Source organism: Kogia breviceps, chromosome 18 (assembly GCF_026419965.1).
Source record: "Kogia breviceps isolate mKogBre1 chromosome 18, mKogBre1 haplotype 1, whole genome shotgun sequence".
Lineage (NCBI taxonomy): Eukaryota > Metazoa > Chordata > Mammalia > Artiodactyla > Physeteridae > Kogia > Kogia breviceps.
This window is the reverse complement of record NC_081327.1, coordinates 538505-553806: the sequence shown is the minus strand read 5'-3', so window position 1 is coordinate 553806 and position 15302 is coordinate 538505. Positions and strand designations below refer to the sequence as shown.

The 15302-nt window shown below is 45.5% G+C and overlaps 1 long non-coding RNA gene across 2 annotated transcripts in view; it reads right to left on the bottom strand.

Annotated features, from left to right (window-relative positions):
- Window positions 1-3044: 3044 nt before the first annotated feature.
- LOC131744841 (uncharacterized) overlaps window positions 3045-15302 on the bottom strand; it is a 32199-nt gene continuing 19941 nt past the window's right edge. For both annotated transcript variants that reach the window (XR_010837875.1, XR_010837876.1), the window contains exons 6-7: window positions 10565-10641; window positions 3045-3284 (exon numbers count right to left, since the gene is read on the bottom strand). This is a non-coding gene — a long non-coding RNA (uncharacterized lncRNA). The remainder of the gene's footprint in view (window positions 3285-10564; window positions 10642-15302) is intronic.

Below are 15302 nucleotides of genomic sequence, written 5' to 3'. Positions count from 1 at the left end.
GAGGAGCACTCCCAAACTCGTTCTACGAGGCCACCATCACCCTGATGCCAAAACCAGACAAAGATATCAGAAAAAAAAATTATAGACCAATATCACTGATGAACATACATGCAAAAATCCTCAACAAAATACTAGCAAAGAGAATCCAACAACATATTAAAAGGATCATGCACCATGATCAAGTGGGATTTATCCTAGGGATGCAAGCATTCTTCAGTATATGCAAAACAGTCAATGTGATACACCATATTAACAAAGAATAAAAACCATATGATCATCTCAATAGATACAGAAAAAGCTTTTGACAAAATTCAACACCCATTTATGAGAAAAACTCTCCAGAAAGTGGGCAGAGAGGAAACCTACCTCCACATAATAAACGCCATATATGACAAATCCACAGCAAACATTACTCTCAATGGTGAAAAACTGAAAGCATTTCCTCTAAGAGCAGGAAAAAGACAAGGATGTTCACTCTTGCCACTATTAAACGTAGTATTGGAATTCCGAGCCACAACAATCAAAAAAGAAAAAGAAATAAAAGGAATACAGATTGGAAAAGAAGAATTAAAACTGTCTCTATATGCATTTGACACGATACTATACATAGAGAATCCTAAAGATGCCACTAGAATATTACTAGAACTAATCAATGAATATGGTAAGGTTGCAGGATACAAAATTAATGCACACAAGTCTCTGACATTCCTATACACTAACAACAAAACATGACAAAGAGAAATTAAGGAAACAATCCCGTTTACCATGGCAACAAAAAGAATAAAATACCTAAGAATAAATCTGCCTAAGGAGGCAAAAGACCTGTACTCAGAAAACTATAAAACACTGATGAAAGTAATCAAAGATAACATAAACAGATGGAGAGATATACCATGCTCCTGGATTGGAAGAATCAATATTGTGAAAATAACTGTAGTGCCGAAAGCAATCTACACAGGTTCAATGCAATCCCCATCAAATTACCAATGGCATTTTTCACAGAACTAGAACAAAAAATTGCACAATTTGTATGGAACCACGGAAGACCCTGAATAGCCAAAGCAATCTTGAGGAAGAAAAACGGAATCAGGCTTGCGGACTTAAGACTATACTACAACCCTACAGTAATAAAGACAGTATGGTACTGGCACAAAAACAGAAATATAGATCAATGGAACAGGGTAGAAAGCCCAGAGATAAACCCATGTACCTATAGTCACCTTATCTTTGACAAAGGAGGCAAGAATATATAATAGAGAAAAGACAACCTCTTCAATAAGTGGTGCTGGGAAAACTGGACACCTAGCTACATGTTAAAGAATGAAATTATAAAACTTCCTAACACCATACACAAAAATAAACTCAAAATGGATTAAAGATCTAAATGTAAGGCCAGACACTATAAAACTCTTAGAGGAAAACATAAGAAGAACACTCTTTGACGTAAATCATGGCAAGATCCTTTTTCACCCACCTCCTAGAGTAAGGGAAATAAAAACAAAAATAAACAAATGGGACCTAATGAAACTTAAAAGGTTTTGCACAACAAAGGAAACCATAAATGATGAAAAGACAGCCCTCAGAATGGGAGAAAATGTTTGCAAATGAAGCAACTGACAAAGGATTAATCTCTAAAATATACAAGCAGCTCACGCAGCTCAGTACCTCAAAAACAACCCAATCCAAAAATGGGCGGAAGACCTAAAAAGACATTTCTCCAAAGAGGACATACAGATGGCCAACAAATATATGAAAAGATGCTCAACATCACTAATCATTAGAAAAATGCAAATCAAAACCACAATGAGATATCACCTCACACTGGTCAGAACGGCCATCATCAAAAAATCTTCAAATAATAAATGCTGGAGAGGGTATGGAGAAAAGGGAACCCTCCTGTACTGTTGGTGGGAATGTAAATTGATACAGCCACTGTGGAAAACAGTATGGAGGTTCCTTAAAAACCTAAAAATAGAATTACCATATGACCCAGCAATCCCAATACTGGGCATATACCCTGAGAAAACCATAATTCAAAAAGAGTCATGCACTCCAATGTTCATTGCAGCACTACTTACAATAGCCAGGACATGGAAGCAATCTAAATGTCCATCAACAAATGAATGGATAAAAAAGATGTGGCAATACAATGGAATATTACTCAGCCATAAAAAGGAATGAAATTGAATTATTTGTAGTGCGGTACATGGACCTAGAATCTCCTTCCTTGCTGATGGAACACACTGCAGGCCCCTCGAGACACCCTTTGGAAACATGTTCCAAAGCCAATCAAATCCAACACTGAAGACCTCTTTCAAGCTTCCAAGGAGTCATGGAATTGTTTTTAGAAACGGTATCCAGACAAAAGCAAGGACCCTTTTTTCCATGGAAGCTCTGTTCATACTGTTGACAACCTTAAAACAATCAGGAGATCATAGGGACGTGAAGTCATAAGCAAAGAGGGAGGGGGTACATTCAGGTAATGGGGAAACAGAAATGGAACCCACAAAATATATAATATTCAGACACCCCACAGGTCTAAAAAAATTTTTTTCACAAGGAAAATCTAATTTGAAGGCTCACACTTCCCAATTGCATATGTACTTAAACAGCCACAATGAGGAAAACACTGATACTGGCTTGAAGATATACAATGAGATGAATGGAGTTGAATGGAGATCCCAGAAATAAACTCATCAGTCTGTGAGGAAGAGTCGAGAGAGCTTATGAAGGGACCCACACATATGTGGTTTGTTAGTGTGAGACAGAACTGCCGGGACCCTACATCATTGAAAGCACAATCAGCCAAATCAGTGACCTGGAAAACTGATCAGGACCCCCTAAAAGGATGCAGGACTCCTCCTGCACCACACACATGACTAAGTAAAATATTCCTCCCCAACCTTTTCCTCTATGGGTCTTCTGAAGACGGACCCACACACACACCCTCAGCCCTCAGCCCCCAGCAGGAAGCGTCCCCGCACATCTTCCTCACCTGTCTCTCCGAGGGTGGAACCTCCTGAGAAGTCTTGTGGAAAGCTGCTCCTCTAGTGTGGATGCAGCTTTGCATATTCCCGAAGCCAGTCCTGGCTGCTCCTGTGTAGACCTAATACCTGTCAGCTGTGCACAGGGCCAAGCCTGTGGGCAGAAGAGACAGGGCCTGCACTGGCATGAGAGTCAGTCTGGTCGCTCTCCGCTGGCCACCTGGGAAAATACAGGTTGCATCCACTCACACTTCAGTGGAAGCTGAGTTCCATGGGGGCAGTCCTGCTGAATTCACAACCCTGTGGAAACAAACGCATGGGGGCAAATGTCCCAAGACTTCTGGAACGCTAGTTGTTTCAAGACAATGCCCCCAAATGAGTGTAGCCACAGACTTTACAACTCACACCAAAAGTCACTCCAAGTTCTCCACAGGCAAATTTAATAGATAAAATATTATAAAAACACTTAAACTATAAGAATTATTAAAACCAGTTACATTAATATTGAGGTAATAAATAGGCCCTTATACTTTTTAATTTTTGTGTGTGTGTTTTAGACAGATGTGGAAAACAAAATAATGAATAATTTTTAAAAACTTGGGAAATGAATTTTTTTTGTTGGGTAGGTGATTATGTAACTGGAAAATTTAGGCAATTTGTTTAAAAACAGATTTGGTACATTGATAAATCCATAGTGAGTTTCTGGGGGGAAATTTATTCACAGTAATGATCAAGAACTAGAAAATACTTAGTAATAAATTTAACAAGAAAAGTATATGGCCTTAATGAAAAAACTGTACAGTTTCACTGATGGGCATAGAAGAAGACCTGCAGAAATAGAAAATATAATCATGTTCTCTAGGTGGGAAGGCATAATACCGTAAAAAGAAAATCATTTCTCTCCTAATAATATATAATTCAATATTATATCATACCTCTTATGTTGTTTTAGATTTAAAAGCTCAAAGCTTATATAAAATGAAAAATGCCCAAGAGAAGCTAGAAAAAGAGGTATCACGATGTATGACAAAGGCACTATTAAAAAATCAATATGGGGACTTCCCTGGTGGCACAGTGGTTAAGAATCCGCCTGCCAATGCAGGGAACACAGATTCAAGCCCTGGTCCGGGAAGATCCCACATGCCGCAGAGCAGCTAAGCCTGTGCACCACAGTTACTGAGCCGGCACTCTAGAGCCCGCGAGCCACAACTACTGAGCCCACGTGCCACAACTACGGAAGCCTGCATGCCTAGAGCCCGTGCATCGCAATGAAGAGTAGCACCTGCTCGCTGCAACTAGAGAAAGCCTGCACACAGCAATGAAGACCCAACACAATCAAAAATTTAAAAATCATACGTTCCTCTATTGAAAAAAAATCAATATGGAATCTGGGAAAGAAGATTGATTAAAATGAGGCGTTTTCAAAGAAACAGACTGATGCAGGGGGAGACAGAAGAGACCACATGTAAAAGAGACACCGACAACACCCAAAGGGTGAAAGGAACATAGCAAATACTGAAGTCAGCCAGTCATCATTGTTATCACCACTCTACCTGCTGTTCATTCAGGCTCTGGGCTTTAGAATAAACTGCTGCTGTCATTGGTGTGTTTGAAGTACTAATTGACGTAACAACAGCCCTTCAGTTTCTTAAATCATTAGAGACTTGGCTATAAATAGGACAGTCACAGGACTCTTGGGGACAAATTATTCTCTAAATACAGCGTGAGTCATGATTTCCTCAAGTTGCCAAGTTACCCACAAAACCCAGGGCAAGACTTGGTTCATGGACTGGAGACTCTATCCTTTCTGAGACAGGCAATGCCTGTCAGCCAATGTAGGGGATATGGGTTCGAGCCCTGGTCCAGGAAGATCCCACATGCCATGGAGCAACTAAGCCCGTGTACCACAACTACTGAGCCTGTGCTCTAGAATCCGCAAGCCACAAATATTGAGCCCACGTGCTTCAACTACTGAAACTCATACACCTAGGTCCCATGCTTCGCAACAAGGGAAACCACCTTAATGAGGCCTGCGCACCACCATGAAGAGTAGCCCCCACTCACCACAACTAAGAAGAAAGCCCACGCGCAGCAACAAAGACCCAACGTAGCCAAAAATAAATAAATAAATTTTTTAAAATAGTAAAATAAAAATGCTCCTTAAAAGCCACTACAGGGCTTCCCTGGTGGCGCAGTGGTTGAGAGTCTGCCTGCTGATGCAGAGGACACGGGTTCGTGCCCCAGTCCGGGAAGATCCCACATGCCGCGGAGCGGCTGGGCCCGTGAGCCATGACCGCTGAGTCTGCGCGTCTGGAGTCTGTGCTCCGCAACGGGAAAGGCCACAACAGTGAGAGGCCCACATACCATAAAAAAAAAATAAATAAATAAAAAAAGCCACTACAGGGCTTCCCTGGTGGTGCAGTGGTTGAGAGTCCACCTGCCGATGCAGGGGACATGGGTTTGTGCCCCGGTCCGGGAAGATCCCACATGCCGTGGAGTGGCTGGGCCCGTGAGCCATGGCTGCTGAGCCTGTGCGTCTGGAGCCTGTGCTCCACAACAGGAGAGGCCACAACAGTGAGAGGCCCGCATGGTGCAAAAAAAAAAAAAAAAAAAAAAGTATCACTTGTTTGAAAATGATATTGAACTTTGGAATTTGGGGGGGTATATATTGAGGCGGACTGTTTTCGAATTCTTTTTATTATTGTTATTGGCACGATCATACTGGCATGGCCAATACACTTCTCTACAGACATTTATTTTTATCTTTTAAAAGAACAAAATATACAAGGAATTTGATAAATATATACAAATGACAAACGTGAAAAGATTTTCAACCTTATTAGTAATCAGAGAATACAAATTTAAACCACAATGATACTGGCAGATCAGTCTGATGTATTCCTGGTAGTAATATGGAAAAAAAGAATTATGTATTTCTTTTAGGAATATGTATTCAAACAAGTACTGGGTAAACATTTTGGCATTTTCTAGGAAACCTGACTATTTATATAATCTAGTAAGCAATTCTGCTCCCAGATTTATACTGTAGAAAATATTTTTATATAAAAATAGACTTGGAAATATGTAAATAATACTTACGACAGCAACATTCATAATCGCATAGACAGGGAAAAGCCCAAATGTTCATTGACAGTAGAATGGATAAACTGTTTCATTCATACAGTTATTTTACACAATGGTGAGAAAGAATGAATTCCACCCACATGTAACAACATGGATGAATCCTGAAAACAATATTGTGAGCTGAAAACAAGCAACAGAAGAATTTACAGTGTAAGATACTATTGGGGACTTCCCTGGTGGCGCAGTGGTTAAGAATCCACCTGCCAATACAGGGGACATGGGTTCGAGCTCTCACCCGGGAAGATCCCACATGCTGGTGCAACTAAGCCCGTGTGCCACAACTACTGAGCCTGCGCTCTAGAGCCTGCAAGCCACAACTACTGAAGCCCGCGTGCCTAGAGTCCCTGCCCCACAAGAGAAGCCACTGCAATGAGAAGCCCGCACACTGCAAAGAAGAGCAGCCCCCGCTTGCTGCAACTAGAGGAAGCCCACGTGCAGCAACGAAGACCCAACGCAGCCAAAAATAAATAACTTTTAAAAAAATTACCATATGACCTGACAAATCTACTCCTAAGTCTACACCCAAAAGAACTGCAAACAGGGATTCCAACAGATACTTGTACATGAATGTTCACGGCAGTGTTACTCACAACAGCCAAAAGGTAGAAACAGCCCAAATGTTCATAGGCAGATGAATGGATACACAATCGTGTTAGACAGCTGACCCTCAAACATCACGGGTTTGAACAGCAGGGGTCCACTTATACTCGGATTTTTTTCCAATAAATATGTACTACTACACTATCCATGGTTGTTGCATCCATGGATGTGAAACTGAGGATACAGAGGGCTGACTGTAAAATGTACACAGATTTCTGACTGCATGGAGGGTCAGCGCTTCTCACCCCTGTATTGTTCAAGGGTCAACTGTACATACAGTGGAATGTCTTTCAGCCATAAAATGTAATGAAGTTACGATACATGCTACAACATGCATAAACCTTAGAAACATTATGCTCATTGAAAGAAGTTGGATGCAAAAGGACAAATATCTAGAAAAGACTAATTCTGAGAGACAGATTTGTGGTTACAAGGAACTAGGAGGAGGGAAGAAATGGAATGATTGGGTACAGAGTTTTGTTTTGGGTGATGAAAAAAATTTGGAAATGGGGTGATGGTTGCAAACATTCTGAATGTAATTAATGCCACAGAATTATACACTTAAAGTGTAAAATTATACACTTAAAATTACCAATTCTCAAAGAAATAAAAAGAAACAGTAATGGCAGTTTTTAATTTCAGCAAAAGAATTGAAAGCAAGGGCTTCCCTGGTGGCGCAATGGTTGAGAATCCGCCTGCCGATGCATGGGACACGGGTTCGTGTCCCGGTCCGGGAAGATCCCACATGCCGCGGAGCGGCTGGGCCCGTGAGCCATGGCCGCTGAGCCTGCGCGTCCGCAGCCTGTACTCCGCAATGGGAGAGGCCACAACAGTGAGAGGCCCGCATACCGCAAAAAAAAAAAAAAAAAGAATTGAAAGCAAAAAAGCATAAAGATTGGGACTTCCCTCTCAGTCCAATAGTTAAGACTTTGCCTTCCAATGCAGGGGGTGCGGGTTCGATCCCTGGTCAGGGAGCTAAGAACCCACATGCCTCACGGCCAAAAAAACAAAACATAAAACAGAAGCAATACTGTAACAAATTTAATAAAAACTTAAAAAATGGTCATCAAAAAAATCTTTTAAAAAAATACTAAGATTTAAATTTTGTAAAGGTAATGATTCTCAGAGATGTAATTTGATACTTTCATCTCCATCTGCCTATCCTACATCTTCACTTTGATGTCTAAGAACTGCCTCAACCTCACCCACGTCCAAAGCTATGACCTTCCACCCCCACTCTGTTCCTCCAGATGCCTCCCCCATATTTGACACCTCTTCTTGTTTCTCAGGCCCAACCAACCGGGTCATTCTTGGCTCCTTCCTTTTCCACAAACTCCAGACTTGAATTGAAAAAGCTGATTCTGATTTTGAAATACATCTATACCTACCCATATATGAGCACTTGCTTTATTACAATATGAGTACTGAACAGTGAAGCAGATTCTCGGTAAATGGTGCTTCATCAACTGACCATCTAGATGGAATAAAATTCATCAAGAGTCAATTCCAAGTGAATAGTGGATCTAAACGGGAAAGGTAGGAAAAACCAGAAGATGATGTAGGAGAATGTCTTCATGATCTCATGTAGGCAAAAATCTGAGGGCAGGAATTTGTGTCTGTGATGTCTAATGCTGCATCTCCAATGTAGATGCCCAGTATTTACAGAATGAACGTAAAGGAAACTTCCACACTCTCTGGAGGGATATACACACATACGAGTACTTGGGTCATCGTGAAGACACATAATGTTCTTAGGGCTCAGACTGAATGTCAGATAAATGTCACTTATTAGTCTATCATCTAATGCAATCCTAATTAAAAACCATTCAGATTTATTTTCAGAATAATCTGATTCTAAATTTCATACAGAAAAATGAGCGAGAATACCTAGGAAAACCCTGAGGGGGAAAAAATGGGCCCAAGTAATGAGGTGTGATAAGGCCTACCAGGAGGTAAAACATATTTTACAGCCACAATTATTACAATCTTGTTGAATCTAGGATACTGTATTATAAGGTGCATCACTGGTTCGTGTGCCACTAAGAAAAACACTGGCTGTTAGGCTATGACTTGTTAGATGCCTCCTGATTCAAAGATCTCGCAAGTATGAAAAGATATCTGCCTCGGAATGGCATCGATGCATGGATTCTCAGACAGATGAACAAAACAATAAAAATGCCAGACACAGACCCAAAATCATACGTGACTTTAGTAGAAGATAAATATCGCAGATAGTTGGGAAAAGAGGGGTCTTTCATTGACTGGTAATTGAGAAAATTAGGTTGTCATTTAGGAAAAAAGCCTCCTATTTCACACCTGATAGACACACACATACACACACACTCCAGCTGGATCAAAGATGTGAAACCAGAAACCAAAAAGCATAAGAACAGTAGTAGAAGAACTCGACGGATAATAATTTTTATATTATCAGAATAGGGAAGGTCTTTCCAAATATGTCATAAGTGGAAAAGCCACATAGAAAGTCTGATTATCTGACTGCTTCAAAACAAACAAAACCCAGTGGTGAGGCCAACGCTGCCCCAACATCGAAGTGAAAAACCGAAAGGCAATCTGGGAGGTAGCCTGGCCACTCACCCTATAGCCCATCCAGGGTGTTTCCAGGGTCCTCATTCTCCCCAGACCCCCCCACACACGGCTGCTGCCAGTGCCAGTCTATATGGGACCTCAGTCACCTACTAAAAGAAGAGGGTTATTTTACACATAGTGGGTTGAATGGTGGCCCCAAAAGATGTGTCCCTCAGAACGTGTGAAGGGACCCTGTCTGGGAAAAAGGTCTTTGCAGGATTAGTGAAGGATCTGAGATGAGGACATCCTGGATGAGGGTGGCTCCAAATCCAATAACAGTGTCTTTATATGAGACGGCAGAGGAGAGGCACAGGGAAGCCACGTGAAGACGGAGACAGAGATGCGAGAGAGCCGGCCACAACCCCAGGGACGCCTGGAGCCCCCAGAATCCAGTGGAGGCACGAAGAACACTCCCCTGGAGCCTCCGGAGGGAGCGCGGCCCCGCCCACACCTCGATTCATACGCCTGGTCTCCAGGACTCGGGGACGATGAACTCCTGCTGTTTTAAACCACCCAGCTTGTGGTCGTTTGTTACAGAAGCCACAGAACAGTCACACGGACCCTGCTCTGTGGGACCCTGGAAGTGCGGGTCTCATTAAAGACCAACAGAGGCTGGGTTACAGAACCCTTAGAGTCAGCACTGGGCCCCAGAAATTCTAAAGCAGTGGCTGGACACCAGAACGTTGAGGGGTCAGTCGGAAGCCCATCCCTAAGGGTGCCGGCTGCACACGGCCTCCCCAGGTTTTTATGCCTGCCTGTACAAGTTGGGGATAAGTATTTCCATCCTGATTCGGGACCTCTGATATCACCGTTCACGCTGCCAATTAAGAACCCACCAGTTACACAGAGGAAAACCCTATCAGGACACTTGCTCCAGTGGGAAACAATTCTGAAGTCGGTCAGAGGCGGGGAATCGTCTCCCAGGCAACCAGCAGCCCCCCCGCAAGGAGCGTCCTCATTGCAAAGCTGGGGGACCGGGCCGAGGCGTCCCTGAGTAAACGTGAGCTCACCCCCAGGCCAGCGGCTGCTGAGCTGTTCCCACCCTTCCCAGCTAAAACACCTGAATGTGTGCAAGGACTTGAAAGCCTAGAGGAAGGGCCATGGAGCCACACCAGCACGGAGGCCGACTTGGGGCCTGCAGGCCAGCCAGCATGGTCCTGGCCCCGGGCGCTCTTCTGGAAGCTTTCCATCTCCCTGCCCAATGTACCCCTCCTGTCCCGGCCCCCACCGCTTTTCTCCGTCCTCACCTCTGCCCGGGGAGAAATTCCAGCGGCAGGTATGGGTGACACATCCTCTTCTTTAGCAGGAGGCAGCCCGGCAACTCCTGCAGAAAGTCCACCAGAGCCCCACTCGCACCGGGCCACGCACAGAGCCGTGGGCCCTACTCCCTCCCAGCAGCCCAGCCCCGAGACTGCCGACGGGGCAGAGAATATGGCGTCAGGCACAGCTGCAGGTACTCTTGCCTGGAGGGTTGTTTATATTGACCTCAGACCAGGCACACCTGGGGAGGGCTGGCCGGCCGGGTCAGACTGCCCAGGTCAGCCATTCCTCGCCCATCAGGGGCTCAGAGTTGCACAAAATGGGCCTTGCTGTACCAGCCAGGTCTAAGGAACAGGTGTGGGGTCCTGAGGGTCAGGACAGACAAGGAGCTGCAGCCCTGGCTTGTTTTCTAATCATTTTATCTGGCCCATGAGTGGGAGACAACTTCAAGAAGACCCTCCCCTCATGAGAGGAACCCAGGAGTCAGGGAGAGGAGGGGTGGTGGGTGGAGACAGAGGCCTGGTACCCCGGCTGCAGTGGAAGTCTCTGGAAGACCCGGTGGAGGGAGACGAGATAAGCCCCATGGGCTGCCCAGGTAAGTCCCATGTTCTGGAAGGTGCCTGCCCACCTTAGCCCCGTGGGCTGCTGGGTGCCTACTCAGGTGAGCTCCATATCCTGGGAGGGGCCTGTGTAAAATAGCCCTTGCAGTGGGAGGCGCTGTGGAACGAGCATCGTCTTTGCCACCAGCACACGTTTGCTTCCTCACCCTTGGGCAGTGCTGGGGTGAGATGAGAACCAGGAGACACTGGGCTCCTGAAACCCTGCGTGGGCTCACGTAGAGCAAGAAGGTCAGCAGGTGGGCGCTGGCTGCTGTGCTGCAGACTCGCTTTGAATGTAGCTATTTGTTTTATAGCACTTCATATTATGTGAGTATAAATTATTTATCACATATGTATTTTGCAAATATTTTTGTCCCAGTTTCTGGCTTATCTTTTGGCTTTCAGAATAAGGTATTTCACCGAGTACAATTTTCAGTTTTATAAAGTACGTTATTAATTTTTTCTCTTTTGTGTGAGAGCTTTTCACGTGGTGTTAGAAATCAAGGCTCATGGTCTATGTGACCAAAACCATGGCCATGTCAATTTTCTTCTCTATTATCTTCTATAATTTTTAAGGTTTTATATTTTAAGTTTGCCTGTGGACAGTTTGGAGTGACTTTTGGTGCAAGTTGTAACGTCTGTGCCTACATGCGTTTCGTGGCACGTGGTTCCTAATTATCCTGTAATTAGGTTCCAGAAGTCCTGGGATATTGGCCTCTGTCCCTTGGAATCTGCAGAGTGTAGTGCATTGAGCAGGGCTGCCCACAGGGAACTCAGCCTCCCCTGAAGTGGGAGTGGGTGCTGCCTGCACTTTCCCAGGTGGCCAGCGGAGGGCGACAAGCCGGCCTCTCTCACCAGTGCGGGACCTGCCTCTTCTGCCCACAGGCTTGGCCCTGTGCACAGCTGACAGGCGTTGGGACCGGCCAGGGCTTTGGCTTCGGAAAATGCAGACCCGCATCCACATGGAAGAGTAGCTCGCTCTCCCCAAGAACTGCTGGGAGGTTCCACCCTGGGAGGGCAAGGTGAGGAAAATGTGGGATGCTTCTTGCTGGGGGGGTGGGGCACCTGGAGATGCAGAGCTGCCTGAAGACGCTGCTACAGAAACCCCTGATTATTTCCTGAGAATATTGGTGGAGGGGGGCATTCAGGCAACAGGGCAAACAGCTTGCTCTGGAGGCTCTTGTGGGGAAGAGGGGGCATAGCAACAGGGGCTCAGCCCGGAAAACCCCAGAACTGCTCCCAGAATGGCAAGAAGTGGGTCTTCCACCTACTAGACGTGGAGGAAAGGGGTGGGGTCTGCAGGGCCTCCCTCACCTTCGGGGACTTACTGGGAGGTCACGGGGCTCAGCACATCTGTGCGCTCAAGGCTCAGGACTTGCAGTAGGGATGCAAAGGGGGATCCTTGCGCCAGCTTCTTCGTGACCCCTCCTTTCCTCACGGGTCTCGAGAACGTCTCTTACCCCAGTGACGAAGGATAAAACCATGACGTTTCCCCCAGGGAAGCTCATTAGAGACTTGGCACTCCGCTGGGGGCTGGCCACGTGATTTCCACCCTCACCCTCCCAAATGCCAGAGCCCAGAAGAGGAGCCTTGTTCAGCACTAACCACATGGTTTGTGCAAACAGTGTAGGTGCAGGGGGCTGCCCCTAATGCGAGGGAGGTTTAGATCAGGGCGGGGTGATTTTCCAACTCTCCCCCATCCCCTCGGCCCCCAGGGCATTTTACAAAAGCCAGAGACTCAGCCAAGGAGAGGGAGCGGGCCCCTTCCTGATCCACGGGCCTAGGACGCCCCATATGCTGAGGGAACTAGACTCAGGGGTCTCCCACACCGTGCCTGGTAGAGGGGCCCTGCAGGTTCTAGAGCTCTGGGACCACCCCACTTCTGACCCCAACTGCAAGACTGGGAGCCCCTAGACCACCCCAGGTTTTCTTCTTAGAGTCTCCCAGGACTCACCGAAGCTTTATACTCAGGCTCAGGATTTGTTCTGTGAAAGAAATCAGATAACATCAGCTGAGAGCAGAGGTCAGGAGGAGAGTTGGGAGTCCATCAGGTGTGGCCACCTAGGGAAGCGACCCGAGTCCTGGGGTGCAGGGTGTCACTGAGGTCCACCATGTTGACGTGGGGAACCCCGTGTGGCTGGAGTTTCACTCCAGCGCCTGTGAGGGGCTCAGGAAGTCCCACCATGCGTCACGCCGTCAGCGCAGACCAGCCCAGTGTGAAGACCACAGAGCACGGACACTCCCGTCTGATGCAAGGTGACCACCTGGAGCCAGGAGCAGAGGCCTGGCCTCTCTTTGGGCAGGTTTGCGGGTCTTTCACTTCTTGGGTTACATCTATTCCTAGGGGTTATGTCCTTCTGATGCTATTGTAAATGGGATGGTTTTCTTCATTTCTCTCTCTGATGTTTCACTATTAGTATATAGGAACACAACTGACTTTTGTGTATTTGTGATATTGTATCATGCAACTTTCCTGAATTCATGCACTACTGCTAACCGTTTTTTGGTGTTTGGATGTGGAAAACTTCAATTAGAAATACCACTGTTTCTAAAACATCCAGGTCATTCAGGACACCAAGACATGGTGGCTACTAACATAATCTTCCCGCCGAACCCCTCAAACCTCTGCCATCCTACAGCGATGGACTGAACCATCACTTTCGGGAGCCGGATCTGGGTAGGGCTTGGCCTCCATAACGAACTAGGACATCTTCTCTACTTTTCTGTCCCTTCATTGACATGGTTGTTTTGAAAAGTAATTGACTCTGCAGTAATTTCCAAAGTCTAGAAAATTGTCCCTGGCAGTAGAAGACTCACATTTGCCATTTCACACAGAATTCTGTATTGTGTTTTATGCAAAGCAGAAATCCTCTTCCAGGGAAGCAGCACGTGACCTCCAAGTAAGGACATTTTTATGGTTTCCACATTATAATCCAATCCACAGGCCCACGTCCACTTTCACCAGGTGCCCCAACGCTAGGGAAATATCTTTTTCCATTCTGATCCAGGTTTCTTTTTCTGAAACACTAACAGAGCCTTTCCCTCCTTTTCACAACCTTGATGGACTGAGAGCACACAACATGAGTATGATGTGGGTGGCCTTTTGTGTATGGTAACACGATCAGTACTTCATTCATTGTTTGTTGTGACTAAATGGGCATCACATTTAGCATATGAACCATTTTCAGGACACAGTTCTATGGCATTAACCACAGGCACGTTGTACAAATATCCTCACCATCCACATCCAGATCTTTTCCACTTTCACCTGTGAAACGCTGTACTTTGATTGAACTCTAATCCCCCTCAGTCCCTGGCACCCACAGTCTACTTTTTGCCTTTGAATTGCACTCCTCTGGATACCTCCTGTATGTGGTAACTCATCGTGTGTGTCCCTTTAAGGTGACAGGGCTATTTCACTGATCATAATGCCTTGGAGGTTCATATATGCTGTAGTTGTCAGAATTTCCTTTGTTGCTAAGGCTGAATGACATTCCTTTGTGTGGATATCACATGGAGTTTATCCATTCATCCATCGATGGACACTTGGGTGGCATCTGCCTCTTGGTATTGTGATTCACACTGCTTGGAATGTGGGTGTACCCATTTCTGTCCCAGACCCTGCTTTTAATCTTTTGGATATGATCCTCTCTGACGAGGTGTTTTAAAGCTTTTGAAAACTTTGAACAGACTTTCCAAATATCAAGATTCTTTGAACTCCAGCTAACTTCGGGGTGCTTCAAAGGGCCCCTGGAGCATCCCAAAGAGAGAGATCCTAAACTAGTTGGGTTCACCTGGTGTGTTAAATTACATGGCATTGTCCAAGCTGGCTGTTGCCTGTGGCAGATGGAATCATGAGTCTCTCCCCAGTTTTTTCACAGCCACCAAACAGATGGGAAAGGATTTGGGGTTCTTCTGCTCTCTAGTCTCTCACCTCACCCAACTTCCAAAAATCTAAAGAATTTCTCTGTTTCCCGGCCTCGGGTCTTGAACCCATGGCCCAGCTCCACTTTCTCCAAGGATTCCTCTTTGAATCTATCGGACCCCCTTCACTCCAGGCCTTGGCAGCCCATACACTGCTACGGACAGCCTATCGGGCTGGCCGCTGCCCAGAAGCCCATATTAT